Raw genomic sequence first — 16,756 nt, 5'->3', positions numbered from 1 at the left:
TGTAAGAGAACTCTGGATCAAGACCGAGGAAGAAGCTGCTGTGATTCGAAGGGAAGTTTTTGAGGACGAAGAGAAAGTAGAAGAAGAGAAAGTCAAGGAACCAGCTTTAGTAGTGATGGGAGATCAAGCAGAAATTCCTAAGGCTTTAATGGACTATTCTAAGCCTAAGATCAATGATATTCAGTCAAGCATCATCAGACCAGCCATCTCAGCCAACACTTTTGAGATCAAGTCGAGCACGATTCAGATTATACAGAACTCAGTTCAGTTTGGGGGTTCTCCTATAGAAGACCCCAACATGCACATCAGGGATTTCATCGAGATCTGCGACACTTTCAAGTTCAATGGAGTGATTGAAGATGCTATCAAGCTGCGACTCTTCCCATTTTCTCTGAGGGATAAAGCAAAGTGCTGGTTACATTCTCTACCACCAGGGTCTATCACCAAATGGGAGGATCTTGCTAAAAAAATTTTCACTAAATTCTTTCCTATGGAGAAGACTGCTGCAATCAGGAATGCTCTTACTCAATTTGCACAACAAACTGGAGAATCTCTGTATGAGGCTTAGGATCGATATAAGGAGATGTTAAGGAAGTGCCCATACCATGGCATGCCTTATTGGATGATTATAAACTGTTTCTATAATAGTTTGGATGCTCAGTCTAGACCTATGCTCGATACAGCATCTGGTGGAGCCTTATGGGCCAAAAGCTATAATGAAGCTTATGAGTTGATTGAGCTAATGTCATCTAATGAATACCAAAATCCTACACAAAGAATGTTGCAAGGCAAGGTAGGATGAATTCTGGAAGTGGATACAACTACTGCTATAGCTGCTCAACTTCAAGCTTTGACGATGAAAGTGGACTCTTTGGCTGATTATGGAGTTAATCAAATCATTAGTATTTGTGAGCTTTGTGCGGGGGCACATGAAACTGAGCAGTGTGCTATTTCTAGCGAATCAGCTCAATTTGTGAGCAACTTTCAGAGATCACAACAACAAGCTCCAGCCACTTATTATCCAAATAACCGCAATCATCCTAACTTCAGCTGGAGTAAAAATCAGAATACGGTGCAACAATTTTATCAGCCATACACAACAAAGCAGTATAACCCTCCTGGTTTTTAGCAACCGCAATATGCCCCTAGGCAACAACTTCAACTTCAACAGTTACCACAAGCTAATGAAAAATCTGAATTGGAGGAGTTGAAGCTCATGTACAAGAGTCAAGCTGTGTCTATCAAGACCTTGGAGAATCAAATTAGGTAGATTGCTAATGCATTACTGAATCGTCAACTTGGCACACTTCCGAGCGATACTGAAGTGCCAGGAAAGAAGGAAGCTAAGGAGCATGTTAAGGCAATTATATTAAGGTCTAGTAAGGTTACAAATCCTGAAAAAGCTAAGACTCCAGAATCTGAAGTTGAGGCTGAAGAAGAAGAAGTGCAGAAGGAAGTAGAAGTGGAACCAAGGAAGACTACTGTTGAGTACAATCCTCTTGAGGGTAATATAGGGGAGAAACAGATCTATCCTCCACCTCCTTTTCCTAAGAGGTTGCAGAAGAAAAAGTTGGATAAGTAGTTTGCGAAGTTTCTGGAGGTGTTCAAGAAACTTCACATCAACATACCTTTCGCGGAAGCTCTTGAAAAAATGCCTAGTTACGCGAAGTTCATGAAAGGTATTCTCTCTAGGAAGGTGAAGCTTGATGACTTAGAGACCGTTGCTCTCACGGAGGAATGCAGTGTTGTAACAGAAGTTGCCTCCTGATAGGGATAAATAAATTATGCTTGTATAATTTATACTGCATTAATTGTACAAGCTGTGGGCTGCTAGGCCCAATAAAAAGATATATGATACTCAGACCAGAAAGGTTAAGCCTGGTGGACCAGATCAGGCCTGATGGAATAAAAAAGGCCCAAAAGCCCTGATTATTAATTAATTTCGTAATTAATTAATAAGGGACAAATCAGATGTTGAAAAGAGTCCCGATAAGGATATAAATCCTTGGAGATTAGCCTCAAGGGGACCTAAAAGGATAAGGAATCAGTTTCCTACTATCTAGGACTCCAAAGTCCATTCTAATTATGAGACTTGCCCACCAAGTCTCCTATACCAAGTCCAATTCAAGGACTCCCAACATCTATATAAGGGGTCTCACCCCCACCAATCAGAACTACGTTTTTTGGCTTGATTCTCTAATTCACAGAGATACGTAGGCATCTCGTAAAGGCAGATTGAGTCACGAAACACGAGAGCAGCCATTAAAGGCCTTGAGCTCCCGAATCTTAGTATTAAATACAGCAAGTAATAACCTTAGTTTTTTATCCATAACATTTGGCGCCGTCTGTGGGAAAAGCAACAACAACCATGGCGAGAACACGGAGAACAATTGGAGCTCTAGAGGAAGGAACACCATCAGAGACAACCCAGGTGATTTCATCAACCGTGGAGGTTCCTCCCCATTCAACTTATGCATCTACTCAGGGGGAAGCCCAGACAGGGGCAACTCAACCTCAGCCACAAGGGACAACTCCCCCGACTATTCAAGGTACGAATCCTCAAGTTCAACAAGTACATATACCTGTGAATTCTCGACCCGTCGGGTATGAATATTCAACTGTTGTTACTACTAACCCCCCTTATGGGATGCCCCTTCGCCTTGAGGTTGGAGGAAGCGGATATGCTGGGCGAGGCGAAGCACGAGGGCAGTCACCCCCCTATATACGAGGTTTGGGTCCTATTCCTGAGGATCGGGAATTTTCTGGTCCTTATACTGAGAGAGACTCCGAATCTTCGGATGATGAAGTGGCCCCGAGAAGGAGGCGTCCTGGAAAAGAGCCAATGGCCGATGGAAGGCAACGCCCCCAAAGCACCCCAGGGGCGAATCCCCAAGAAGTGCAGGAAAGGATCAGGGCTCATGAGGCTGAAATCCAAAGGCTGAGGCGTGATTTGGAGGCTCACCAGGCCACCAGACCCCAGATACCTCCTAGGGGGAGAAATCCTCCTCCTGTCATAGACCTGGATGGTCCGGTAAGAAGAAGGGCTACTGTCCCAAGAACTGATCCAAGCAATCTCCTTCCCCTTGGAGATCCTGATGATCCAACTCCACCCTTCACAGAAGAGATAATGAATGCCCATATCTCAAGGAAATTCAAGATGCCCACTATCAAAGCCTATGATGGCACGGGAGACCCCGCAAATCATGTTAGGACATTCTCTAATGCACTGCTGCTGCAACCCGTGAATGATTCTATAAAGTGTCGGGCCTTCCCTCAAACCCTGTCGGGTATGGCTCAAAGATGGTACAGTCGCCTGCCCCCAAATTCTATTGGATCGTTCAGAGAATTAAGTCAGGCTTTTATTAAGCAATTCATCAGTGGAAGAGTCCATGAGAAAAGTTCAACATCCCTTATGAGTCTTGTGCAGGGAGCTAAGGAATCCTTGAGAGATTACCTGAATCGTTTTACAAAGGAGGCTTTAAAAGTCCCGGACCTTGATGATAAGGTAGCCATGATAGCACTACAACAAGGAACCAGGGATGAGTTTTTCAAGATGTCATTGGCCAAACGTCCCCCTGAAAACATGTTGCAACTCCAAGAGAGGGCGGGGAAGTATATCAAGGTGGAAGAAAGCATGAGGAAGACCGTAGTAAGTAATGAGCCCACAGGAGGCAAGAAGCGAAAAACCGATTTAGAATATATTGCAAAGGACAAATATCCTAGAACCGAACAAAACCCTGATTCAACCCCCAAGAAGGGAGGACCTGGGCAAAAGTTCACTGAATACGCTAAGCTTAATGCTCCTAGAAGTCAGATTTTGATGGAGATTGAGAAAGACAGAGATGTTCGCTGGCCTAAGCCCTTGAAGGCCGATCCCGCCAAGCTACATAAGAGCAAGTATTGCAGGTTTCACAAATATGTTGGCCATGACACCGATGAGTGTAGGCAATTGAAAGATGAAATTGAGTTCCTCATTCGAAAAGGAAGATTGAACAAATACACTGGAGAAGGAGGGGATAGGAATAATAATGGAAGGAAGAACTTTGAGGATCGTAGGAGGGACCAAGATGATCAGGGGCGAAACCCCCAGCCTAGAGGACCAGTTATAAACACCATTTATGGAGGGCCGAGACCTCGAGGGCCTGTGATAAACACGATCTTTGGAGGTCCAACTGCTGCTGGATTGTCCAAAAATTCCAGAAAGGCATATACTAGAGAGGTTATGCATATTGTTGGAGAAGCCCCGAAGAGGGCCAGGACAGAAGTAACATTGGCTTTTGATGATTCTGACCTAGAGGGTGTGAAGTTTCCCCATGACGACCCGCTGGTCATAACACCAATAATAGGAAATAGCCCGGTTAAGAGGGTCCTTGTGGATAATGGTGCTTTTGTGGATATCTTGCTCCACGACACCTTTCTAAGGATGGGGTATAACGACTCCCAGTTAACACCAACCGACATGCCGATATATGGATTTGCTGGAGTAGAATGTCCTGTGGAAGGGATAATCAAATTGCCAACCACCATAGGTACGGAGCCAAGGCAAGCAACGCAGATGCTGGATTTCGTGGTGGTAAAGGCTAGTTCAACTTATAATGCTATCATGGGGAGAACAGGGATACATGCCTTCAAGGCAGTCCCCTCTTCCTACCATTCAGTCATGAAGTTTCCCACCCGAAACGGGATTGGAGAAGAGAGAGGAGATCAAAAAATGGCTAGAAGCTGTTATGTGGCCTCTTTGAGGGCAGATGGAGTCGGGGGGCAGGTTCTTCCTATTGAAGATATGGATGTTCGAGAAAATGATGAGAATAGAGGAAGGCCAGCAGAAGAATTGGTTTCGGTTCCTTTAGACCCCGAGAATCCTGAGAGGACGACTTTCATGGGAGCCACATTAGAGGAGCCCCTTAGAGGGAAGTTAGTGAAATTTTTGCAAGAAAATAGTGATGTGTTTGCATGGTCAGCAGCTGATATGCCAGGCATAGACCCGGAGTTAATTACTCACAAGCTAAACGTAGATCCAAGCCGGAAGACAGTGAAACAAAAGAAAAGAAATTTTGCCCCGGAAAGACAAGAGGCTATAAAGCAGGAAGTGGAAAAGCTCTTAGAGGCTGGTTTCATTGAGGAGATTCAATTTCCGGAGTGGTTAGCAAACCCTGTAATGGTGAAGAAGGCTAATGGAAAGTGGAGGATGTGTATAGACTTCACCGATCTGAATGATGCATGCCCCAAAGACTGTTTTCCGCTGCCTAGAATTGATACTTTGATTGATGCCACCGCTGGACATGAGATGCTGAGTTTCATGGATGGGTTTAGCGGATACAACCAGATCAAAATGCATAAGGATGACATTCCAAAGGTATCATTTATCACTGACTTTGGTGTTTATTGTTATCTTGTTATGGCGTTTGGTCTCAAGAATGCAGGAGCCACCTATCAAAGGTTGGTGAATAGAATTTTTAAGGATCTTATTGGTAAGACTATGGAAGTCTATGTTGATGACATGTTAGTCAAGAGTCTAGTAAAGACTGATCATATAGCCCATTTAAGGGAAGCTTTTGAGGTCCTGAGGTACCACAAGATGATGTTGAATCCGATGAAGTGTGCTTTCGGAGTAGGATCTGGAAAATTCTTGGGACTGATGGTCTCAAAGAGGGGAATTGAGGCTAACCCGGATAAGATAAAGGCGATCCTGGACATGGAACCACCAAAAACTGTTAAGGATGTTCAGAAGCTTACAGGAAGGGTTGCTGCGCTAGGACGATTCATCTCCAAGTCGGGGGAAAAATGTTTGTCATTCTTCAAATCGCTAAAGAGCATCAAAGACTTTGTATGGAATGAGGAAAACCAGAAGGCATTTGAAGAGTTAAAGAAGTATATGGCCCAGGCCCCGTTGTTGGCCAAGCCAGTTCTGAGTGAAATTTTATTCTTGTACTTGGCTGTTTCAGAGAGCGCCTTGAGCGCGGTTTTGGTTAAGGAAGAACTGAAAGTCCAGAAACCCGTATACTATGTCAGCAAAATTTTGCATGGTGCTGAGTTGAATTATTCAACTATAGAGAAATTCGCTTTAGCCTTGGTAATGGCTTCAAGAAAGCTGCGTCCTTATTTTCAAGCTCACCAGATTGAAGTGCTAACAAATCAGCCACTGAGAAATATCATTCACAGTCCCAAGGCAAGTGGGAGACTGATTAAGTGGGTAATAGAGTTGGGAGAGTTTGATCTCAAGTATAAGCCACGTATGGCTATAAAAGCCCAGGCACTAGCTGACTTCGTGGTGGAATGTACCATACCCAACCAAGAAGTCAGGGGGCAGGAAGATACCATACCTCAAGACAAGGGAGTCGACAATGGGGACAAGGAGAAAGAATATTGGGTTCTTTATTTTGATGGAGCATCAAAAACAAATTCCAGTGGAGAAGGGTTGGTTTTGCAAAGCCCTGATGGGTTCTTAATTGAGTATGCGATGAAGCTAGATTTTCCAACCACAAATAATGAGGCAGAGTATGAAGCCCTGATAGCTGGCCTTGGTCTAGCTGGGACACTTAGAGTCAAAAACTTAAAGGTCCGTGGAGACTCGAAGCTGATCATATCCCAGGTAAAGGGAGAATTTGAGGCAAGGGATGATACGATGGCTAAGTATGTCCGCCTAGTAAGGGCTGTGATGACCCAATTTAATGAGTGCCATGTTGAACACATTCCAAGGGAAGAAAATGTTAAAGCAGATGCGCTATCAAAGTTCGCTTCGTCTGAGATTGAAGAAAGTTCAGGAAGTGTGTACTTCCGTGTTTTGAAGACACGAAGCATAGATGTTAAGCTGCTGGCTCCCATAGGCTTGGGGACGTCATGGATTGATCCCATCAAGGCTCACATTCAGATCGGTTGGCTGCCAAGTGATGCAACTGAAGCACGGAAGTTAATTGTTCAGGCACTAAGGTACTCTTTGATAGATGGGATTCTTTACAAAAGATCTTTCGTGGTTCCCTACTTGAGGTGTCTCAGGCCCGATGAGGCACGCTTGGCTCTTGAAGAAGTGCATGAAGGTATTTGTGGACAACACTTGGGGGGCAGGGCCTTGGCTCATAAGATAACTCGTTTAGGCTTCTATTGGCCAGAAATGATGGCCGATGCCAAAGAATATGTGAAAAAGTGTGATCGCTGTCAGAAGCATGCACCAGTTGTTAGACAACCCCCCGAGATGCTGACCTCTATCAACTCGCCTATTCCCTTTGCCATATGGGGGATGGATATTCTAGGGCCTTTTCCTATGGCCACGACACAAAGGAAATTTCTGATTGTAGCCATTGATTATTTCACCAAGTGGATCGAAGCCAAACCTTGGCCAAAATCACAACTAAGCAGGTTGCACAATTCCTGTGGGAAAACATTATGTGCCGATATGGAATTCCCCGTATCCTCGTCACTGACAATGGAACACAAGTCAACAATGAGGAATTCAAGAAGTATTGTGAAGAAAATGAAATTGAGTTACGATTCACCTCTGTGGCTCACCCGCAAGCCAATGGGCAAGCAGAGGTAGCAAATCGGATAATCCTGGATGGACTAAAAAAGAGGATCGAGAAGTCAAGAAATAATTGGGTGGATGAGATACTTCCAATATTATGGGCCTATAGGACTACCTGTAGAGTCACGACAGGAGCAACTCCTTTCATGTTGGCATATGGGGCAGAAGCAGTAGTTCCCGTGGAGATATCGCATTCCTCTCCAAGGATTCAGACTTTCAATGCTGTAGAAAATGAGGAAGGGCAGAGGTTAGCCCTGGATCTAATTGATGAAGTGCGAGATGAGGCACATGCAAAGATAGTAGAATATCAGAAAAAGGCTTCATTCTATTATAACCTAAGGGTTAAAGAGAGATTTTTTAAACAAGGAGATCTAGTCTTGAGAAAAATAGAGGCTTCTGGTGTTGGACAGAAAGGAAAGCTTGCCCCGAATTGGGAAGGGCCGTACAGAGTCAAGAGCGTTCAGGGTAGAGGAACCTACAAGCTGGAAACTATGGAAGGTTTTGAAGTCCCGAGAACCTGGCACGCACAAAACCTGAAGGTTTACTACGTGTAAGATAGGTGAAGTACGATTCTCACTTGTCATTGACAAGTAGGTTTAAAAGCACCATGAAGTTTTGCTTGCGTAGGATTTTATATTCCAGTAGAATTTACATTGTCTAGTTATTGTTGATTAGGGTCGAACTCATGCTGTGTAAGGTTTTGGAAAACCAGACTTCATATTAAAGAGTTTGAAATTATTTCTATCTAAGGATGTTTAAAGTTCAAATGCGTATTAAGATTGTAAAGTTAAAACAGAAAGAAGAAAAACAACATATAAAATATAACCCCGAAGGGTGACAAGTTTAGATATGAATGAAGTTCAAATAGAAGATATACAAAAAGTTAGGTCTTGGAAGGCTGAGATTCCTCAGAACCACTATCTGAAGTCTCCTCGGAAGTCTCGGTCGTTCCTTCGGACGTCTCGGTTGTCCCCTCCGAAGTCCCTGTAGAAGTTCCCTCTGCAGGAGATGCTGGCTGTTGAGGCGTTGCTTTTGGAGGCTCTTCCACCCTGGCCTTCTTAGCGACAGGCTCAAACTCCTCTTCGGAAGAATCTTCCTCCTCTCCGTCCTTGATCATAACAGCAAGCTTCTCAGTAACCCCTCCAAGCTCTGGAACCGCACAGGGCAAGGAAAGGGAGACTGCTCAAGGACCTCGGGAAACTCATCCTGGATGGCCTCCACAGCAGCATCCCATCCCTCTTTATAGCTAACTGGGTGAAGAAGGGCATCATGCTCCACCATCAAGTCCTTGAATTCTTGGGTGTCCATCCAGCCATCAAAGGCTTTGTCCTTCTGCGCCTTCAGAATGACATTTTCGGCCCGGGCCGTCTCTAGGTCAGAAGTGGAAGAGGCCAGTTGAGCTTCAAGGGCCTCTATTTTTTGGTTGGCCTCTTCCAACTTCTTGTTGGCATCTTCCAGGCCAACCTTCCAAGCTTTAGCTTGGTGGATTGCCCCCTGGAAATGGGCGTTAGCCTGCAAAAGAAACAGCGAAAGTTCAGAAAAGAAACGTGGAAAAATAAGTAAGAAGAGCATAAGTAAAGGACGTACCGTCGCGAGAGCCTGGGCTCCAAATAGCTCATTCCCCTCTAAGTCCTGTTGAAGGACAAAATCTTGATAGTCCACCGGGGAGATGGAATGCTTAGACCATTCCTTGGACAGCGCCGTGCTGCCCACGATAGAGTCCTTGCCCCGGATCCCCCAGGCAGGTTGAAAATAGGCCCCTGGCCTCTGCTTGGTGCGCAAAACTTGGCTGGGGCCTTCCTCGCTTGGCTCCATTGCCTGAAGGAGGAACTCAGGGAAGCGATCACCAAGTCGAGGGTCTTTAAAGACCTTCCCAGCCCTCTTCATCCTGGTTGTCTCCAGGTCCTTCGGCTTGGTAGCCTCCTCAATCTTCTCAGCCACTGCAACAAACAAAGTCAGTTGAAAATCAATGAAATAAAAGTGCAGGAAATAAAGGAGATAAGAAAGGGAACTTACTTTTCTTATTAACGGGCGAAAGGCCGCGTTCTACCAGGACGGTCTCCCGGATAAGGTCCCAACAATGGGAAGTGCCGTTGTCTTGCGTAAGGAGGTTGAAACCTCTAGCCTCCTCCTCAGACAAAGTTATGTCATTTGGGCTCCCGTCCACGGCCAGCCCAAAGGATGATCGAAACAGGGAGCCCCAATCTCCACCTTCCCAAATAACAAACAAAAAATCTTTCTTCCACCCCAAGTTGTTGTCAGGGATGGACTTCCCATTCACGATATGGGGGATAGTGGGGCGCTGGTTGATAGAAACCCAACCCGGACTTTTATCAGGGCTGTTTTTGAACTGAAAAATCTTCCTGAAGACAGCAACAGATGTGGGGACGTTGTGCTTGGCGCATTGCGACAGATAGCAAAGAATCAACCTCCAGGAATTAGGGGGAAGTTGGCAAGGGCTGATGCCCACATCAGCCAGTAGCAAAGGAATGAATGGATGAAAAGGGAGTCTAATACCTGCCCTTAGAGTATCCCTATAGACGCATAGCGCGTCCCTCTTCCACTGACAGGCCCTGTCGGCCGGACCCGCAAGAACCAGCTTAAAAGGCTCCTTGATTTTGAAGCAGCTGCTCAACTTTTCCAGCTCCTTGGGATCCCGTAAAGCACTGATATGATCGTGCGCGTCCAGATGCGCATCAGACGGATACTCGTCCCCTCGAGTGTTGATCATGTCGATTAAGGAAGTATACCTCGATCGAATAGGAAAATCGTTGGACTTTCTAGCCACATTCATCTTGGCCAAACGGGTCATTCTTTTGTCAGCCATCTGAAAAAAGTAAGGGGCACGTAAATAGGCTATCTTAAAGTGGCACACAATGGAAAAATAGACACGAAAAGCAAAGGGAGGAATCTTACCTGAAGAAGCGCTCCTGAAAAAGGCTTTGAGCTCCGACTTGCTGTTATTCCTCTGAGAATCTTAGCAGGAAGATGAAGAAGAAAACTAAGAAATGAGAAAGTGAGGAGTAATAGCCTTTCCTCATTCCTTTATATAAGAGGAAAAGGAAGTTGAAGGGACGAAAAGCCCATTGAGGACAAAAGCCCATAGGAAAAAGCCCAGAAAAAAGAATATTCCAGAATATTCCTAGGAATTCTAGAGCATTCTAAACAGGGTGTATTAAGCCCAGATCAATAAAAGAGGCCCAATAAGATTTTGAAAAGGCCCAATAAAAGAGGCCCAATAAGATTTGGAAAAGCCCAATAATAGAGGCTCATTAAAATTTAATAAGGCCCAACAAAAAAGGCCAGGCCCAAATCCAATTAGGATTTGGAAAATACAATACCCTAAATTAAAGCTAAATAAAGAAGGCTAGTGGAAGACCAGGAACCAGGTCAAAATCCAGGTCGTGAATCCTGCCCGAAATCTTTCAAGCAGACACCCGAAAATAACGGGTAAAAAAGACCAGAATCCAGGTCGAATTCCAGGTCGTGAATCCTGCCCGAAATCTTTCGAGCAGACACCCGAAAATAACGGGTAAAAAAGACCAGAATCCAGGTCGAATTCCATGTCGTGAATCCTAGTCGAAATCCTTCGACCAGGAGGCAAGAAAATCAAAGAATTTTCGAACAGGATTCAGGTCGAAATATCGACTAGAATCCTAGTCGAAATCCTAGTCGATAGGCTCATGGCAAGAAGCTGGAATAACGGGACTGAATTGAGGTCGAAACTTCGACCAGGAATGAGGTCGAATAAACCAAGCATCTTTCAAAAAAAAAAGGGATTAAAAACTCAGGTCGAAGTTCGACTAGGATCCTGGTCGAATTCCAGGTCGTGAATCCTAGTCGAAATCCTTCGACCAGGAAGCAAGAATATCAAAGAATTTTCGAACAGGATTCAGGTCGAAATATCGACTAGAATCCTAGTCGAAATCCTAGTCAATAGGCTCATGGCAAGAAGTAAAAAAAAAAAAAGAGGTGGAATTTTCGACCTAGATCCAGGTCGAATTTTCGACTAGGATCCTGGTCGAATTCCAGGTCCTAGATCCAGGTCGAAATTTCGACTAGGATCCTGGTCGAGTTCCAGGTCGTGGATCCTAGTCGAATTCTTTCGACCAGGATGGCAAGGCTGACCCCTATTTTCGACTAGGATCCAGGTCGAAAATTCGACTAGGATCCTGGTCGAAAAAGGGCTGGAAATCTGAAAATTAGGGAAAATCCCAGAAAATTAGGGAAAAATCCCAGAAAATTAGGGAAAAATCCCAGAAAATTAGGGAAAATCCCAGAAAATTAGGGAAAAATCCCAGAAAATTAGGGAAAAATTCCAGAAAATTAGGGAAAATCCCAGAAAATTAGGGAAAAATCCCAGAAAATTAGGGAAAATCCCAGAAAATTAGGGAAAAATCCCAGAAAATTAGGGAAAAATTCCAGAAAATTAGGGAAAATCCCAGAAAATTAGGGAAAAATCCAGAAAATAAGGAAAAAAATCCCGGAAATAAGGGAAAAATTCCTGGAAATTAAGATAATTCCTGAATAAAAGGAAAAATTCATTGTAAATGTGTAGGTCGCTCCACACTTTACGGAAAAACGAAACCCTGTAAGGGAACGAATAGACTTAACTTCTGCGAAACCTAATCAATGTTTCCCAAAAGTTGGGGGGCAAATGATAGGGATAAATAAATTATGCTTGTATAATTTATACTGCATTAATTGTACAAGCTGTGGGCTGCTAGGCCCAATAAAAAGATATATGATACTCAGACCAGAAAGGTTAAGCCTGGTGGACCAGATCAGGCCTGATGGAATAAAAAAGGCCCAAAAGCCCTGATTATTAATTAATTTCAAAATTAATTAATAAGGGACAAATCAGATGTTGAAAAGAGTCCCGATAAGGATATAAATCCTTGGAGATTAGCCTCAAGGGGACCTAAAAGGATAAGGAATCAGTTTCCTACTATCTAGGACTCCAAAGTCCATTCTAATTATGAGACTTGCCCACCAAGTCTCCTATACCAAGTCCAATTCAAGGACTCCCAACATCTATATAAGGGGTCTCACCCCCACCAATCAGAACTACGTTTTTTGGCTTGATTCTCTAATTCACAGAGATACGTAGGCATCTCGTAAAGGCAGATTGAGTCACGAAACACGAGAGCAGCCATTAAAGGCCTTGAGCTCCCGAATCTTAGTATTAAATACAGCAAGTAATAACCTTAGTTTTTTATCCATAATACCTCCAAAGCTTAAAGATCTTGGAAGCTTCACTATTTCTTGCATAATTGGAAAGATGCCATTCGACAAGTGTCTATGTGACTTGGGAGCTAGCATCAATCTGATGCCCTTGTCAATCTTCAAGAAGTTAGACTTACCTGATCCAAAGCCAACTTATATGACTTTGCAATTGGCCGACCATTCTATTACTTATCCACGAGGCATTGTTGAGGATGTTTTGGTCAAGGTGGATAAACTCATCTTCCCTGCTGATTTTGTAATTCTTGATTTCGAGGAGGATAAGAAGATTCCCATAATCTTGGGAAGACCTTTCTTGGCTACTGGACAAACTTTGATAGATATGCAGAAGGGTGAGCTCACCATGCGAGTGATGGATCAGGATGTAACTTTTAATGTGTTCAATGTCATGAAATTCCCTAGAGAAAATGAGGAGTGATTTAAGGTAGAGATGGTCGATTCTGCGATCAATTCTGAACTCGATCGATTGCTAAGGTCCGATGCCTTAAAAAAAGCTTTGTTGGGGAATTTTGATAGTGAAGATGATGAAGGTGAAGAGCACTTGCAATATTTGAATGATTCATCTTGAAAGAGAAAGATGGATATGCCCTTGTTAGGCACAAAGCATGTGTTAAATAATTCACGCAAGTATACGTGTTCGCAAGTAATATAGAATGATTTCTAGTTCGTTCCTACAGAGACTCTGATTAATTATATTTAATTAACACTTACTCACCAATGTATGATTATTCTTCAATGTCAAGATAATAATAATTAAGGTTGGTAAACTAATAATTACTACGAGAATTAAACACTTGAATTAACAATATTAAACACATATGAGATCATAACTTCATCACTACTTTATTCAATAGTTATTGTTATTAACCTTAACATGTAATGGTGATGATATTAATTGAACAACATGAAACTGATAAACGCCAACTTTCTATGTACGAATACCATTCTACCAAGCATCCACAATTAAGATAGAAGTTGAATAGGCATCAATTATGTTGAGACCCTATATGTCTACAGAATTTGACAACATAACGATTTAAGCGCAAGTTATTCATGATGATTACACAAGGCAAGTAAAATGGTTAGAGTTACCCACTAATCATGCCTACAATACACGAACCTATGCTAGCATGGCAAGTTCTAAATCTCAAGATTCACTGTCGCTTCACAAGAGATTAACAGGCTATCTTACATGTTCGCGACACATATAAGATGAATAAGCACAACCTATACTAGATATCATACAATCACCACATACCAAGGTATTAACAATTAACTAAAGAATTCCATAGTAAATCCGCTAGGATCCCATGATCACGATTAACCCATAATAGAACTCATCATCGCCATGGGTTCATATGAAACCATGATAATAACACAACGATATAAAACTAATAAAAATACTTAATAAATAATGAAGTACATCACAAGAGTATTAAGGTTCAAAGCATAAATAAAACTAGCATCCACTGTTACAATGAATTAAAAGAATCACAAGATAAACGTATGCTTCCTCTTCTTCGTTGTTGCGTGCTAAAACGGTCTCTCAATCTTCTTGCCCTTGCTCTTGATGGAAAAAACGTCTTCCCATAAGGTTTATATAATAGCCCAAGAGAACCGGCGCCAACAGAAGCCCAATTGTACTAGAATTAATAAAATCCAGATTCTAAATTTCCGCACACAGGCGGTCGCCTGCCCTGCTTCTGGCGCGCGACCGCCTGCTACCCTTATGGAAAATAATTTATTTTGCTTCTGTTTTTGCTGATTTCTTCGCTCATCATCCCTAGACTGATTCCAAGCAGTTACTTAAGCTTTATTTGATGAAAACCACCTATCTAAGCAAGTTATACCCTGAAATGTAAAAACACTAGAAAACACGTCAAATACGCAAAATACTTGAGTTCAAGACACCAATTCAAGCCGTTATGAGACGCTCTAAGTGGTATAAAATGCCACTTATCACACCCCCAAACTTAAATCGATGCTTGTCCTCAAGCATCACAGACTCAAAATTATAATAAAACATGCATGAATGCAATTTATATGAATACAACAATCCCCTCGCGATGACTAAACCAACCAACACATGACATATCAACACATGCAATTAGGCGACTAAAGATCAATCAAATCACGCAAGGTAACATACAACTAGAAACGTGGTGTATACGAATGCTTAACAGATATGCTTCGAAACTAGATCAATCATCATAACTTAATTATCCTCAAGGCAATCACAAGCTTAAATGAAGAATATATTCTAGACACAAACTGACTTATAACACTTCAAGATTATTAGAGTTTATTACGGAATCATGCTTTTATTCAACACATAAAACAAATGCTTATTTGATCATGCAATGAGTGAGGTCCACAAAAGACTTATGCAATGGTACCCATTTAACGAGCGTTAGGTTAGCGGATCCCAGACTATAAAAGCCTTAGGTCACTAGGCCCAAAGTCCCCTAAGAACTTAATAACTCGAATACCAAAGAGCCCACTCGTGATCAATTATGCATGAAACCATATTTTTTTTCAATTTCTGAGCAAGTGCATTTCGCTCCATCTTGCTCAACCCTAGACTACTCGTATACAATACGAGCCGGCTACTAGCCATTTGATGCCTAGCCACAACTAGCAATGAATTCCAATTTTTTTCTCCAATTTTTATCTTTTCATGTCTTTTATCATTAAGAGCCTAGCATGCATTCTAAGTATAAGCAATAGATTAACCTCAAAAACCATCAAACCATGACAACAATCTAGTCCTTAAGCATACTCTAAGGCTTAGTGAAATTACAAGTGTTTCTAGCATGCATGCCAACCTAACAAGATTCAACATCACTTTAACGCTACCACCACACTCACATCAATATCATATATTAATCGGTAAATCCTTAAAAAAACTATATGGCAAAAATATGCAACTATATGAACTAAACTAACATGAAAATGTAACTACATGACACACACACAAATATGTTCCTATACTACTACCCCCAAATTTAAAATTTTCACTGTCCCCAGTGAAGGTAATAGAAAGGAACACAGGGTATACCTACTCAGATAAATCATCATCATCACCCTCAGAGGGTGGAGTGTCAGGAGGTGAATAAGCAGAATCCTCACAAAAAATGGGCCACTGGATGTTAGCTCCAAGGCCTCTAAATGCAGTCCCAAGTGCCTGGCTGAGCTCCTCCGCAAACCGACTCTACGACTCATACATCCTCCTTGAAAGCCTCCTGTACTGGACATCAGCCAATCCCGAGCCATCTCCTCCCTGAGCTCTTGAAGAGCCTGCCTCTCCCTGAGCCTGACTGGGCCTAGCCATGGTAGCGCCAGCTGCTGAAACTCCTCCTGGAAGCTGATACCCCAAACCATGTGACTCAGTCTCTCCACCCATCCACTCCTGCATCACATTCAAAGTCGATGAATCAATAGGAGCGGCCGACATCTGCAACTGCTCATAAGAAGGCCACTGGACTCCAACTACCTTGCAAAGCTTCGTGACAATAGAGGCATACGGGATAGAGTATTGCGATTTTCCCCTAAAAAACTTCAAAATACCTTGGTAGATGTACTCACCAAGGTCCACATAATATTCATCATTCAGAATTCCCCATAATAACCTCGCCCTCTCCACTGTAACCTCATGTGCGTGCAAAGAAGGAAGAATATTAGCACATATAAACGCATTCCAAGCACGAGCATACCTGTTCATCGTGACAGCAGGGAAACTATGATAATTGTTGGATCCCCTTTTGAACTTACACACTGTGCCCGACTGACAGAGAGTAGCAATAATCAAGTCCAAATCAAAGTCCTCAGGGGCCTTTACATTCCAATGTTCCTATTATGGTTTCCTTTATCGCTGTCCAATCACCCGGCGAATCGCCGCGGGATGATAATCAACAGTAAGTCCACGAACAACAGAAAACCCATTCTTGTCTACCTTGGCGTTCGCATAGAACTTGCGAACGATACTCATCGGAA

General features: G+C 42.9%; 1 non-coding gene across 1 annotated transcript; it reads right to left on the bottom strand.

The window, feature by feature from the left end:
- Positions 1 to 505: 505 nt before the first annotated feature.
- Positions 506 to 612, bottom strand: LOC141710223 (small nucleolar RNA R71). Its single transcript, XR_012570754.1, has one exon. It is a non-coding gene; the product is annotated as a small nucleolar RNA R71 (small nucleolar RNA).
- Positions 613 to 16,756: the final 16,144 nt, after the last annotated feature.

Source organism: Apium graveolens, chromosome 2 (assembly GCF_009905375.1).
Source record: "Apium graveolens cultivar Ventura chromosome 2, ASM990537v1, whole genome shotgun sequence".
NCBI lineage: Eukaryota > Viridiplantae > Streptophyta > Magnoliopsida > Apiales > Apiaceae > Apium > Apium graveolens.
This window is presented reverse-complemented; position numbering and strand designations above follow the sequence as displayed.